This window comes from Lycium ferocissimum, chromosome 7 (genome assembly GCF_029784015.1).
Source record: "Lycium ferocissimum isolate CSIRO_LF1 chromosome 7, AGI_CSIRO_Lferr_CH_V1, whole genome shotgun sequence".
NCBI classification, from domain to species: Eukaryota; Viridiplantae; Streptophyta; class Magnoliopsida; order Solanales; family Solanaceae; genus Lycium; species Lycium ferocissimum.
The window spans coordinates 19,515,819-19,531,259 of record NC_081348.1 but is presented as its reverse complement, the minus strand read 5'-3'; positions in this window follow the sequence as shown (position 1 = coordinate 19,531,259).

The window sequence follows — 15,441 nt, the reverse complement described above, 5'->3', positions numbered from 1 at the left end:
ACCACAACCTACCCCCAACCACCAAGCCCCGAGCCACTCCCACCACCACCCTCACCCCAAAAAAATTAATTTTGTTTTGAAAAAAAAAATCAATTTATTTTTTTATTTTTTGCACCACTCCCACCCCCCCCCCCCCCACAAAAAATATTAATTTTGTTTTGAAAAAAAAGTTTTGATTTTTTTTTAGTTTTTTGCACCACGCACCCCCAATTACCAAACCCCAACCACTTTCGTAACCATGCACCACCCCACCCCCCAACCACTCCCACAACCCATGCACCACTCCCCCCATGCCGCACCCTACCCCCACCCTCGGCCCACCGCCCACCCCACCCCCCGCCCCAATTTAAAAAAAAAAAAATCTTTTGGGTTTCTACGCACCCACATCCCTCCCCGCTCCCCCTCCCACCCCACCCCCCGCCCATTTTTTTTTTTTTTAAGTTTTCTTTTTTGATTCTCTTCACCCACCCCCTATCCCTCCCTCCCCCTCCCCCCCCCCCGAATTTTCTACTTCCTATTTAATTTTATCTTTATTAAAAAATTATAAAATTAAAAGTTTGCGTGGTTATTGGAGGGTGGGGGGGGGGTGTAAAAATCCGAAAAAATTAACTTTTAAAACTTTTTTTAAGAAAATTTTTTTTGGCGGGGGTGTCCCCGCCGGGGGGGGGGAGGGATGTGGTGGCTTAGAAAATTCAAAAAAGAAAATTTAAAACTTCAAAAAAAAAATCGGGAGTGGGGGAGTGGGTGTGGGGGTTGGTGTGGTATGGGTCCACGCGGGGGGGGGGGGGGAGGGATGTGGTGGTTTAGAAAATTCGAGAAAAAAAATGGGGGTGGGTGGTTGTGGGGGTTGGTGTGGTATGGGTCCACGCGCGGGGGGGGGGGGGGGATGTGGTGGAATAGAAAATCGAGAGAAAAAAATTGGGGGTGGGGGTTGGTGTGGGATGGGTTGGTGGGGTTGGGGTGGAGTTGTGGGACTTGGGTGGGTATTTTTAAAGAAAATATTTTCCTATAAGTGAAAATGAGCGAGAAAAATAAGTAAGAAATTCACTTATTTTCCGCTACCCAAACGAACATGAAAAAATAAGTAGAAATTTACTTATTTTCCAAGAACACAATTTCTAGGAAAACATTTTCCTTGGAAAATATTTTCCTCCATACCGAACACACCCTTAGTCCACGCAAATTACGGGCAATGAGAGTATGTAAGGTGGTTACTTTTCTTCTTTAGGATAAGTCCTTTTGTCAACTCTTTGGGAAAAAGTTCTCCAAAGAAATTTTTGTTGAACTTTTTCCTTTTTACGGTGGGAAATTTCTCCTCGAAAATGTGTTTGTTTTACTGTCAATTCTAAAGTTTGTTAATGTTCAACAAAAAAAAAAAAAAAAAAAAACAATGCATTTTTTTTCAGAAGAAAAGGAAAAAAGAAAAGTTGAGAACTTTTTCGAAAAGCATGCTGGTATTAGTATCAATTACTGGATTAGAAAAAGGAATTACAAATGAGATGATAAACGGATTCGAAGAAATTATTACCTAGGATTAAAGCAATTTCATTTGTCATTTAGTAATCCAATTAGTTATAGACTTATAGCAATGTAATTGAGGCCAATTTTCTTTCCACAATCACATCCTTACTATGTGTGTTATTGTAATAAAATTTATTAACAAAAACAACAATAATGTAAAGGAGAAGAAGGATAAATGGATAAGAAGATATATTTAAAACAAAAAATAGTTGTTATGTTAAGAATAACTAATTACCTTCTTGAACCATATAGCTATTTTAATTACGCCGCCCCACCTCCCCTCCCCCCCCCCCCCCAATTTTTTTTTTGAGTTCTCCCACATCGATGGGATAAGTGGTCCTTAGTGTTAGCATATGGGCAATCTTACCCTCATTTGAAATTTGTTTTGGAGTTGAGTTATGCTCAAAATTCACGTGAATGTTTGTGTTCAACGTTAGACCGCTATACACGAGAGAACCGTTGTCAAGTTTAGAGGGATATTTAGGCATTATCCTAGCCTTTAGAATCATGTTGCTTAGAATCTCTATTTTATTTTAGCCTTTTTTTGTTTAGAAAATTGTTACCTTGGTACTAGGAATATTTTGATTTTATTCCACAAGTCCAACCACCAAGAATTGTGGTAGCCAATTATGTTCTAACATCCGCAATAATGGCTCGAGGGAATTATCATGCATAATTCATGATGGGCATTTTAAAACTTCCCTTGTACTACCGCTGTTCAATTATGGAGACATGCTTCCAAGTCTTCCTTTCTGGTCATAAATCATACTAATGGAATCTGCAAAGTCTACCCGTGTATAACTGCCCAGAGAGCCAAATTACTAACTACCATCATACATTTTGGGTGTGTTTGGTAGGAAGGAAAGTATTTGTTACGAAAAAAAAATTTGGTCATAATAAAGTGATCTCCTTATATGTTTTATAGTGTTTGATAAGTTAATAGAATTTTTTTTCAAGAGCATTTATATATAATTTAGACCAGCATTATGAGGGTGGAATTGGGATGAATGGCGGTGGAGGGAACGGGGGTGGGGTGGGGTTGGTGGAGGGGGTGGGGACGGGAGACAATCAACGTGGATGTTACTTATGAAATTTGTTTTTTCTACTTTCACTAGGGAGCTTATTTTTAAACTTTATCATTAAGAATTTAAGATATTGTTTTCCTAGAAAAAAATATTTTGACCAAAGAAACATAAAAAATTAAAATATTATTTTCTCGAAAATGGTTTTGGACATACCAAATACACCCTCATGACTATTATATAAGAGATGAAAGCTAGGTAAAAAATTCTCAGCATAAAGTGTTTATACTCAATAAATGCATGACATGTATTTGATAATAAACTATTACTCACTTAATCATGATTAATTAATCAACAATTCAACAGTTATCTTATTTTGGATAGGGAGTGCTTTTTTGCCGGCCTTGTTCGTACGCACAGGGATAGGAAAAGGTTTAAAGATAGAGAGACATTGGGTAGTTTTTCTTTAGCAATTAACACCCAAAAAATTATAAGATCCATGAGAAAGAAACCTAGAACAATCCTATTTTCTAATTGTTTTCTAATTAAACCAAATGAAATGAATAGAGAGACATTGGGTAGTTTTTCTTTAGCAATTAACACCCAAAAAATTATAAGATCCATGAGAAAGAAACCTAGAACAATCCTATTTTCTAATTGTTTTCTAATTAAACCAAATGAAATGAAATACTCCCTCTGTTTCAATTTATGTGAGCCTATTTTCTTTTTAGTCCATATCAAAATAAATGACTTTTTTCCTAATTTGGAAACAAATTCACTTTATGAATGATTTACAGCCATACAAATATTCAAAACTTATTTTGAACTACAAGTTTCAAAAGTCTTTCTTCTTTCTTAAATGTCGTGCCCAATTAAATGGATTCACATAAATTAAAACGGAGGGAGTAAAATGATTTCCTTCCAGCCGGTGCCATGCATCATGTAACAAGTCAGGCCCACAAAATCAATGAGGAAAAAGGGAAAATATTGCTTCTTCTCTTCTTTCTCTTTCTGAAGTAATTAATTGGCAAAACAAGTTTTGGGCAGAGACAAAAAGGAGAAGAGAATTCTTATACGATTCAAAAATTAGGACTTGTCATTTTCTTTGCTTTATTCAATCTAATGACTAATGAATAGTTATTTCCCACCTCCCATGACTCATCAAATTCAAATCCCACCGACTTTGAGGCTCAGTTTCTTGCTTTATTTGGTTGCCGCCGTTGACGTTTCAATATTTAGTTTTCCCACCTCTACCGCCACTTTACGTGCTAGCCTCAAAATCCCCCACTCAGCTAGGTGGTCACATCTCTATATAATAATGAAATGGTGTTATTCTTATTTCATACTTCCTCCGTTTTAAGAGATAATGATTAAAAACGCATCTTGAACTATAATTTTTTTGTGAGTTTCACACTCTAATTATCATTTATTTTGTTTCCTTACCTAAACTATCACTATTTATGTATTAAAACACACCTATGGAGTTAGCTCATATGGAAAAAGGGAATAATTGATATATAGTTTGTCTAATCAGTTTCGACGAGTGTTTTAATACTTAAATGGTAATAGTTCATGTAGAAAAGGGAACAGCTCGTAGTTAGGGTGTGAACTTCGCGAAAAAAATCATAGTTCATGCGTGTTTTGAACCACTAACTCTCTAATGTGTATGAAGTGTTTGGTTAAACACAAAGTTAAAAAATAAAAGAAAGATTTTTAAAATTTATGATTTAAATCAAGTCATGACAATTTGTCTGGTTGTACATTATTTTAATAAGATTAAACTGAGAAATTTAAATTAAAATATTATTAATTGGAATAGGATGAGCAGCATGAAGCTTCAAGTACCACCTCTTTTCTTAAATCACATTGTTTAAAATTTAAATGTTCCAAATTCTCACTTGTATGATATCTTAAACTCTTTTGGCACGCAAAATATAAAGACAAAGGAAATGTATGAGTGAAAGAATGGGTGTGTTAAGGAGCGAATTAGGTATGAGTACCTTTTCTTTTCTTTTTTTTTCTTTCGAATTAGGCACTTATCAAATCATTGTACATCATTCGCGCATAATTAACTAATGAGATTGACACCTAACTGTTGAAGTGTAACAAGAACTTAACTGCACAAACACACAAACATATTTTTTCAAAAAAAACACGTGAAATTTCATGAATTGTTATAAATCATTTTGTCAAGTTGTTTTGGATGTATTATTAATGATTATACAAGTAGAAGTGTAAATTGTGCCATTTGACTTGAAGTAATAAATACAACTTGCACTTGCAAGTTGTATCTGGTACAAGTCCAAGTTGACAAGTTACAAGTTGCAAGTTGTAGAGCAACTTGTACAAGTTGTATATGTTGTAGGTTGAAAGGCAAAACTCTTCTATAAATAGGGAACTTTGCCTTCTCATTTGTATGTAAAAAAGTGATAATATAATATCTCTCTCCACTCTACAAAGTTATTTTAGTTTGCTTCTCTTATTTATTTGCAATTATATAATTTCATAACATGAATAACTATATTATGGAGAGACTTGGAGATTTGATAAACTCACACGTAATATTATTTCGTGAATAACACTTGGCAGAAGTGTTACCGTCCATAATATAGTACACGAGTGTTCTAATAAACTCCCTCTCTCCAAAGGATGTGATGTAGCGGATAAGGCTGCTCCTCCCTTAATCAGAGGTTTCGGATTCGAGCTTTGGGTATAGAAAAATTCTTGGTAGGGAGTGCTTCCCCTACTGCAATAAAGTACAATAAATGGCAACAACTCTTTGGCAACAAAAATAATATTATTGGCAAAATTCAATATTTGTCAACAATTTAGTTTTATTGTTGGCATATATGATGAAACTTTTCAAAATGAGTTTTTTTTTTATTGTCATGTATTGACTATTGTTGCAAAAGTTACTTTTGGCAACAACAAAAAAGTTGTTGCACATCATTGAAATAACAGTCGATCGGAATAAGTTTATGCAACAACAAAAAATGTTGTTGCCAAAAGTACATTTTGCAACAATAGTCAATACTATGACAACAAAAAAAAAATGTTGGCAAATGTCTTCTTTCTTGTAGTGCCCCCAAATGAGGCCCTACGCGGCTCAAATTCGGATATAGTCGGGCTCTAATGCGAGTACCGGGTGGGAAACAAAAAAAAATACTCCCTCCATCCCAAAATAAGTGTCACCTTAATAAAACTCACTTCTCATTAAGAAATTGACAAATATAATATGAAGTTTACTAAACTATCCTTATTTATTAGATATTTTTGTAGAGTTGACTATTGAACAATATTAAAAATGATTGTTTTTTAATGCTAAGCATATAGTTGGAAAGACTTATCAAAATTTTACCTTGAATTTCTAAAATAATACTTATTTTGAAATAGATCAAGTATCGATCAGCGACACATCAATAAATTGTAGAAGGAACTGAATGAGAATCTGGATACCTAATTATTCCGTATAAAAGCTACAGCCGAAAGTCTCAGTTACAAAGGACAGCTCATATAAACTAATCTGGAAAAAAATTGCTACAGTTTCAGGTGGGAAAAAAAAAGAGTCCAAGAATTAAATTATTTCTCTAATTTTATCCGTCTATACTGCTGTTGCATCCCTATTTTTTCTTAATTAGAAAGGCTGCTTTATTACTTGACCAGAAAAATTCCACTACATTCGATTGGCATCCCCACTCACACAGAGAAAAAGAAAGAATGTGGACAAGTCAGGTCACTAGGATTAGCAAATCCTGCAGTGGGCGTATTTGACTACTTATAATATAGTAAATAAATAGACGTAATCTGAATACACCTATGCCGATTTTGCTCCTTTTTTTTTGTTTTATTTCTTCCTTCTATGGCCCTTCAACTTTTGTAATACTATGGTCAAGTTCAAATAACTTCTATAACAAATAATTAAATGTCTGTGCAAGCGTGTCTATATTTCTCGATTTGTCAACCTTTCAGCGGAAAAAAGAAAGAATTATTAAGCTTTGTCTTTTTTCCTTCTCAAGTAGTATTAAAGCAAATATTCATATATTCTTAAGAACTATTTGTAAAACAACATTTATAAATAATACTCCACTAAATGAACACACACATGTCTATGCAAAAGTATCAAGTGTGATTTTGAGATTACAAAAGTATCAAGTGTGATTTTGAGATTATCTTCTCCACTAAACCGGGAACAAACTTTCTCCTCCGTCTCCGCCCGATGATCGTTCATGTAAAAAGTAGTGTCACTCTCTGAACCCCATAGAACAATCTCCTTCCACGACTACCATTCCCATGAAATCATAGGGTCCCTGCTACAAGGATGGTCTTGATTCTCAAAACCATAATGATGTTACACGCTACTCTTGAGGATAGGAATTATCCTTATGATTCGGATTATGCTATGACTGAAGTTGGCTCCGATGATGAGGCAGATTATTCTAAGTCAATGTATGGTGACGAAGTGAGTCTAGAAGTAATTTTCCACGATAAAAAATACTTTTTCACCATGAAAGTGGATGAGGATTTCGAAAAATAAAATTGCGAAACCTTGGCAACAATCTGTAGCGGTGAAAATGCTGGGCAAGTACATTGGCTTTCTAATTTTTTGTGAAAGGGATGGAAAATTATGGAAGCCTAAAAAGGGATGGAAAGTGATTGGTCTTGAACGAAATTATTAACTAGTACAGTTTGATTCCAAAGATGACTACATGCATGTTTTGCTGGATGGATCGTTGATTGTTCTAGGTCATTATTTGACAGACGATCGAATTAATTCTATTGTAGCTTGGGTTCGCTTTCCAGGGCTACTCACCCACTTATACCACAAGAAGGTTTTAAGAGCGCTTGGAAATAAAATTGATCGTCTTGTTAAAATGGACTACAATATTGCTCAACGTGATAGGGCCCGTTTTGCTAGGATTGAGGTGGAGGTGGATTTGACTAAACCCCCAATCTCTTATTTTGAGTTTAAAGGAAAAACTCAAAAAGTTGCATACGAGCGATTACCAGATATTTGTTTTCATTGTGGTAAATTTGGGCATACTATTAATCTTTGTGGGGATAATCCTGCTAACGTGAATAAACCTCCAAACAAATCAGACAAAGCCGCTAATTCTGGTAGAGGTGGCGGAGAAATTGGCCCTACAGAGGGGATAATATTTATGGTTCCTAGATGATAGTGCAACGTCGTCCATGGAAATCTAATGTCATAAATAGTGAAAAGCAAGCAACAAGTAACGAAGGAGCTAAATATGATTCTAACACCTCGCGATTTGCAGCCCTGGATGGTTTGGATGTAGAAGATCAAACTGTTAAGAATCTGTTGTTTGAAAATGAAGTGTTTGTCAGTGATACAAATAATTTTAATGTGCAATCTCTGTCATTTCAATTTGCGCAAAAGTCACCAAAGGCAACAAAAAGGGTCACTCCAAATCTTCTCCTAGGGTGGTTGAGCATCTAAATGAAAATAGTCCGATTGATGTTGAAGTGAATGAGAAGATTCTTAACACGGATTTGATTTCTAAGGACAATATGGTGGACCATAATTAGTCTTTTAAGGACAACTCTAGCGCTTTGCCTAGGTCTTCCATAGCGCCAAATTTGGTTTCTTCGATCCTAGACTCTTCAGTGCATAAAGCGGTGACAACTCCACGCTCCACATTACCTCAGTCTAAGAATAACTCCATTGTTGTTTGTAACAAGGTATTAATAAATTCACTAAATGGATCACCTCCAAATTTAGTGGTAGCAAACCTCCTGATCTGCGGTCAAAAAAGGTTGGTCAGTCCCACTAAATTCAGCTGCCTAACTCTGTTGATGTAGAGAATGTCTCAATAACAGATGTTATGCAGTCTCATATTGATATGGTCATTGATGGTATTTCGCTCTCCTGGAGGTTCATCCTCTATAAGCAAAGTCTCTACTTGACTTTTTGATGCACATATGTGCTAGTTCTTTCTTTTCTATATTTTGTTTATAGATTTTAAGTTTGTTTATTTGGAATTGTCAAGCATTAGGCTCGCCCACCAAGATTAATTATATTTGGGATATGATTAGTGAATACTCTATATCTTTTTTGCAATTCTCTTAGAATCCAGAATCAGTGGCGTTCAAGCGGATAAAAACATTAAAAGAATTTATTTTTCCCGCTCTTTTCGGGTTCAGGCACAAGGATTTTCTGGAGGAATTTGGGTTCTTTGGCGGGACTGCTTGGACATTGAGGTTTTATCTTTCACTTTTCAGTACGTGAATTTGAAGATTTCTATTTTAGGCTTGTCAGATTTTATCTTTACTGCTATTTATGCAAGTCCAATAGCAGGTGTTCGTAGAATATTTTGGGATGAGCTTTCTCATATTTCTAGTTGTCTCACTTTGTCGTGGTGCTTAGCTGGAGATTTTAATGCATTTTATTCTCTCATGAGAAGATTAGTGGAGCAATTAGAGGGAGTCATCCTTGCTCTTACTTCCAGAATTTTATTAATTCTTCAAGCTCAATTGACATGGATTTTCAAGGTTGCATTTGGACTGGGCACATGGGTCTAATCAAGGAAAGGTTAGATCGGCATCTTTGCAGTTTAAATTGGCGATTGATGTTTGACCATGCTTTGGTTGTTCACTTGCCAAGAGTCCTATCTGATCATCGGCCCCTCCTGGTGCAGTTAAATGGTGTTCAGTCGCGATCCGGCCCTGCTCCATTTCGTTTTCTAGCTTCGTGGCTTCTTCATAAAGACTTTCATAATTTTACGACAGCGACTTGGGATTTTTTTGCGGATATCAATGAGGTTCTCTTCTTTTGCTCATAAAGTTTCTGATTGGAACAAAAATGTATTTGGAAATATTTTTAAAGGGAAGAAGCGCATCTTAGATCGTCTTCAAGGTATTGAGAGATACTTAGCGTCCAGGGGACTCAAGGTATCTCTATAATCTTGAAATTAATTTGCATCTTGAATATGAAACTATTCTGAATCAGAAGGAAATCTTTTGGAAACAAAAATCTCATGCTGATTGGTTGGTCTCTAGGGATCGAAACACGTTGTATTTTCATGCTCGTTTTAAGGTACGGCGCAGAAAGACTGTTGTTGACTTTTGAAGATTGATGACTCTGAGTGGTGCTTTAATAAAATTATTTTGGAGAAGCATGTCGTGAATTTTTTAGTGCACTTTATACATCAAATGGTTATTGCCCCTCCTTATCCTATCAGGGGCTGTTTTCACCCCTATATCTGATGAGTGCATGATTTCTCATAATAAAGAGGTTTCATTTGATGAAGTTCATAATGCTCTTTTTGAGATGAAACCATTCAAAGTGGCGGGTGTTGATGGCTTTCGTGCAGCTTTTTTCCAATCCATTCCAGTTGGGAGATTGTTAAAAACTCTATATGTAAGTTTGTGCAAGAGACTCTAGATGGCAAGAAGTTTGAAGATAAAATGTGTAAGGCTATCATTACTCTTATCCCCAAGAAAGATAGTACATCTGTTATTTTTAATTTCAGACCTATTAGTCTGCTTCCTGTGATCTTTAAAGTTTTGATGAAAGTCCTTGCCAATTGATTGAAAGTTTGTCTCCCTACTTTGATTGGTAGGACGCAAACTAGCTTTGTTCCGGAACGCCAAATTATGGATAATATTATCATTGCCCCGCATTTTCGCATATTCGGAAATTCGAAATAATTCTGACTTGTAAGAAATAAGGCCATAATTGGATGTTTGTTTAATGTACGTGTGTTGACCATGGAATTGTTGATGTGGAAACATGGAGGAAGGTCAAGGGCAAAATGGGAAATTTTAGAAATTAGTTTCGGGAATTTTAAAATAAGACCCGCAACGGTTTGGGCCTAATTGAAAAAAATATACAAAAGGCCCAATTCATTTGGGTGGTGGCCGGCCATGTGAAGGAAAAGAGGGGCCCAAGCCCATAATTTTTTTAAAGCCTTGTTTTATAAAGGAAAAAGGGACCATTCATTCTCATTCTTGAACAAAAAAAAAAAAAAGAGAGAGAGAGCAAGAACAAGAGAGGGGTTTCGGCCCCAAGGAAAAAAAAAAAAATTTTGGGGCTCAAATCTTTGGTTCAAAATTCATCTCTTTTGAATTCCTACTAAGCCCGGAACCCTCTTCAAGGTGATACAAATTTGGAGGCAAGAAAGTATTTTTTTTATCAAGTGGTAGAATTGGAAAAGGTAAGAATTCTACTCTTTTCTTATGGGAAATCTATATTGTTATAGTGAGTAGAATCTAATGAAAAATATGGAGATGTTGTGTGTGGTGTGAGCCGTGTGTGTGTGTGTGTGTATTGTGGCCGTGTGGTATTTTTTTTTGTGAAAGAAGAGGAATTGAATTGTTTAGTATGTTAATTATGTTGTTGTGGCCTTGTGATGTAAATGGAAGATTAATGGTTATAGTTGGCATGGAACTTTTGTTGTTGGGTTGTTGTCGGAAAGTATGTGATGTTACTATAGATTATGAAATTATGGAAGTGGAGTTCAAAAAAAATGTGAATAGTTGTGTTGTTAGTGAATTTGGAAGGAAACTAGTCCAAACTAGCATGAAAATTGGTTGATAAGTTGTTGTAGGAAGCTTTGTGATTTTATTGTAGATTTATGTAATTATGGAAATGAAATTGTTAAGGTATAAATTATGGTTGTTGTTGATGAAATGGGAAGATGAAAATGTGTTGTGAATGTATAAGCGTACGTTGGCTTGAATGCAAGTCGTCGAATTGAATTTATGTATATAATGGAAAAGTATTATTGTTGTTTTGTCTTTCGGATTGGTTGTTGATGTTGTTAGGTTGGTTGTTGTTGTTGTTGTTGATTGATATGGCCGAGTTAAATTCTCGGGGTAGCCTATTTGGGAAATGCTGCCCAAATTTCGTAGAATTAAAACAAAGAAATTTAAGGCCAAAAAGTCATTAGCTAATGTTTGGCATTTTATGGTTTGTTTATAGATCGTGGGCAGCCCGAATCATAGGTTGGATTAGCTTGAGTTTGGATCATTTTGGAGAGCATTTGAGGTATGTAAAACCTTCCTTCTTCGGCATGCCTTAGTTAAAATAGGCTATGATATAAGCCTCGAGGAAACTCTATTCTCGCAATCCGAGCATGTTTATGAATCGCATTTGTTCTTTGGCATCCTTGCCTTGTCATGGAAAAACACAAATCCTTATGTTCTTGGAATTCATAATTAGTAAAGATTTCATGAAAGCTGATTTTTGTTTTAAAGTACATTCTTTAGCGATTCCAAAACTTTAAACGCTCATAACTTTCACAGAAAAGCTCGGATTGCTTTGAGATTTTCGTAGGAGATTGTACGATATAGAATGAGTATGTTTTTCCATAAGCGGGCCCAGCTCGGTTCTATACTCGCCCGTGGGTCCCGCGACGCCCTTTTTGTAATATCGGTAACTTTGGAAAGAAAATGTTGTAATTATTATTCCGATTTCAAATTTGACTATTTTACTTATCTTTTGGATTTATGACTGATTTTATGCATATGATTCCTCACTACTCCGCTCGTGCCTACTATGATATGGTTCGCCGGTTCCCGAGCCGGTTCGGTTGTCGTGCGCATTATGATATACTCCGGTGTTATGCTATATTCATGGTTCACCGAGATCCTCGCTCGAGGGCCGGGTTCCACTTATATTTGGTGTGATGCTGTGTATGGCGATATGCTGTGTATGATATGTGACGGAGATTCGGAGATTTGAAACCTTCTGGTGTTATGCTGTGTTATGGCGCCATCGATAGGCGGGCGACCATATTTCCTGTGCCCTATGCATGATTTATATTTTGAAGTAACATTTTGATATTTTGGAAATGCATTTGCTTTCTGTACCTCTATTTCGATTATGACTCAGATTCGTATACTACATTTTCTGCTTTGCATACTCAGATATTTCGTGACCCCTTTCTTCGGGGGGCTGCGTTTCATGCCCGCAGGTACAGACGCAGAGTTGGTGATCCACCTATTTAGGACACTCTCTTCTGCTATTTGGAGTGCTCCTCTCATTCCGAAGCTTATATTTTTGGTATATATTTGTTCGTGCATTTGTATATATTTGTTCATGGGTACGGCGGGGCCTGTCCGTCGATGATTACTCCGTCGTTTAGAGGTCTGTGGACATGTTTGTGGGTTAGGGCCATTCTGTACAGATGCGTGTGTATGCGTTGTGTTTGGGATCCCATTCGCCGCGGCGGCCGGTCCGCATATGTACATATGATGTTTTATTGGCCATGTGGCCTTTGTTGGTATTTTACGTACGGTTATTTTGGATAGTCCGTAAAACAAAGGAAACTCTGCCAATTTTTTTTTGGAAATTATCCAAATTTGAAACATAGCCTTGTCGGCTTCTGTTAGATGCTTGGATGCGTTTGATATAATTTGAGACATCGTTTGATAGGTGTGTTTGGGTGCCCAGATCGGGCACTAGTCACGGCCTACGGGGTTGGGTCGTGGACGAGTGGTATCGAGGCGGTTTGTCCTCGGAGTGTCCACGGACCGTGTCTAGTAGTCTTGTTTATCGGTGTGTTGTGCACCACATCTATAAACGTGGGCTACGGGACAATTAGGATCTCTTAGATCGTGCGATAGGGCCGCAGTCTAGGGAAGATCACTTCGACCCCTTTTCTGCGAGGCGGTACGGGTTGACGAGGAGATGAAAAGACCGTTAGTGGGGGTGCTAATAAGGCCCCCGAGGTATTCTCGGGACCTCGAGGCTAGCCCGGCTTAGCCCCGATTTCTATCGAGGCGGTCCCTCGGAGGATCTGAATTCCTCCGAGTCCGCGACCCCCGGCGAGGAGGACCCCCCGATTATCGGACCCGTCCGAGTATTCGACGCGGGCACGGGGAGGGCTTCCCAAGGTTGTGCCGGTTGCTCGATGGTGGAGCACTATGTTAGGCCGGCTTCCTCGGTGAGCGTTACGGACTATTCTAGCCCTTATCCCGGCCGTCGGTGAACCGGAGGCGGCCGGCTACCTAGATTCCTCGGATTTAGACGCGGGGGATGACGAGGGAGGAGTACACTTCGCCCTATAGCCCACGGATCGGGAGACCGCTTTATATGAGTACTCAATGGGATGTTCTATGTGTGTATTTCTTTGTATGATTGTTATTTAATAGCGGTAAGTGAAAATTTAAGGGCCGATAGTCGAATAATCGTAAGACATGGCGATCAAGGTGTTCATCATTATAGTGGATCGGGAAGTCGAGAACGGAAGGCGGTCGTGTCCATAGGCGAAAAGAGAACACGAAGGATCGAGAAGGGTAAAATAGTAATTGTGTTACGAGGGCGTTTTGAAATCTGTCAAGGCTTTAATTTACTCCAGGTTGTGTGCTGAAGGTCATGCGGTGAGGTGGACGTGATTATACTAGCATTAGAGCATCGTACTCCAATGGAGTTCCGAGGTTAAGCGTGCAAGTTTTGGAATAGTAAGAAGTACAGAGGAACCTCTGCCCAAATTTTTCCAGAAATATAGAAAAGAGAATGAGATATAAGTTCTTGATATGTCTTAAAGGTCGATACCGATAGGGTAAATCTATTATGTTGGATTAAAGTTTAAGAGATACCTTCCATGTCATTCGTAAGAAGCATCATCCTTATTTGGGAAATTTTTATTTCGAGAAAGCATATATGAGCGGCGAATTCGTAATTCTTTTAAACGGACCTGAATACGTCCCAACCACATTTTGCTTTAGAAAAAGCCTATGTTGAAGGGCAAAATGTCCGGCGATTAGTTCCACCTTATTGGAAGAATACAAAGCGTATGACAAGCAGTTGGGAATTAAACGATCCGCTCATGACTCAAAAAAAAAATATATATATGGAGATAGACTATGTGAATTAAGTACTAAGAAGTTCTGCGGCGCTTGTCTGACTCTAGTTTCCTCTGCTGGTGGTTGGAGAATGCCTTATAGTAATATTTTATCCGTTCTCGTCGGCTAATTGGAGATGGGATTTGTGAAATGAAAACTTAAACTTGTGGGCTGTCTAGGATCATACATTTCATGTGTTGTTGGTGAAGTGTTAAAGATGATCTAAGAATAGGTGAGCAACAAGACAGAATAAATACCAGAAATGACTAGTGTGATAAGAATAAAAAGAGATAGACAGAATATGATTTGAAAATGAGAAAGGACTTATGTAGAAGTTGTGTTTCCTGGAGGATACGGGAACAGCATGAGATTCCTCGTGCACAAAATAAAAGATGGACATAGACTGAAGAAATGAAGGAAATGCTAAAGGAACTACCCAAGACGGACGTGACTAATTGAGTATGAGTATAGAAAAAAAAGGGGGGGGGGGAACATATGGTTATGGACTTAAAGAGGTAGTGCGACGAAATGATAATAAGACAAGACCACTATTAAGACAAATTCGACATGATTTCGGGTAAGTTAGAAGTTAGCATTTGATATACAACAAGAGAGAAAGAGTATGAGGCAAAAAAGAGTACTGCGTATATGCGACTTCACCTCGGGAATAGTGAAATCTCTAAAGAACAAGGATTGTGGATTTGCAAAACAACTGATGTATTGCGAATTTATCAGAAGAAACAGACGATATTCGTTGGGATAAAGATGGTGTTATAAGAAAGTTTGGGACATTTATCATTAGAATATAAGTGCTACCTAATGGAGACTTTGGAATGACTATAAGCACTAGCAAATTATTGATCAGAATAAATGGAAACAATTGACACGCAGAAGATCGAAGCTTTAAAGAATTGGCCTAGGCCTACGACACCGAATGAGGTACGCAGTTTTCTGGGATTAGCCGGATACTACAGGAGATTTGTGGAGAATTTTGCTTCTATTGCGGCACCATTATTAACAAAGCTAACTCAAAAGGTAGCAAAAATTTCAGTGGACCGATGCTTGTGAACGTAGCTTCCAGTTGCTGAAG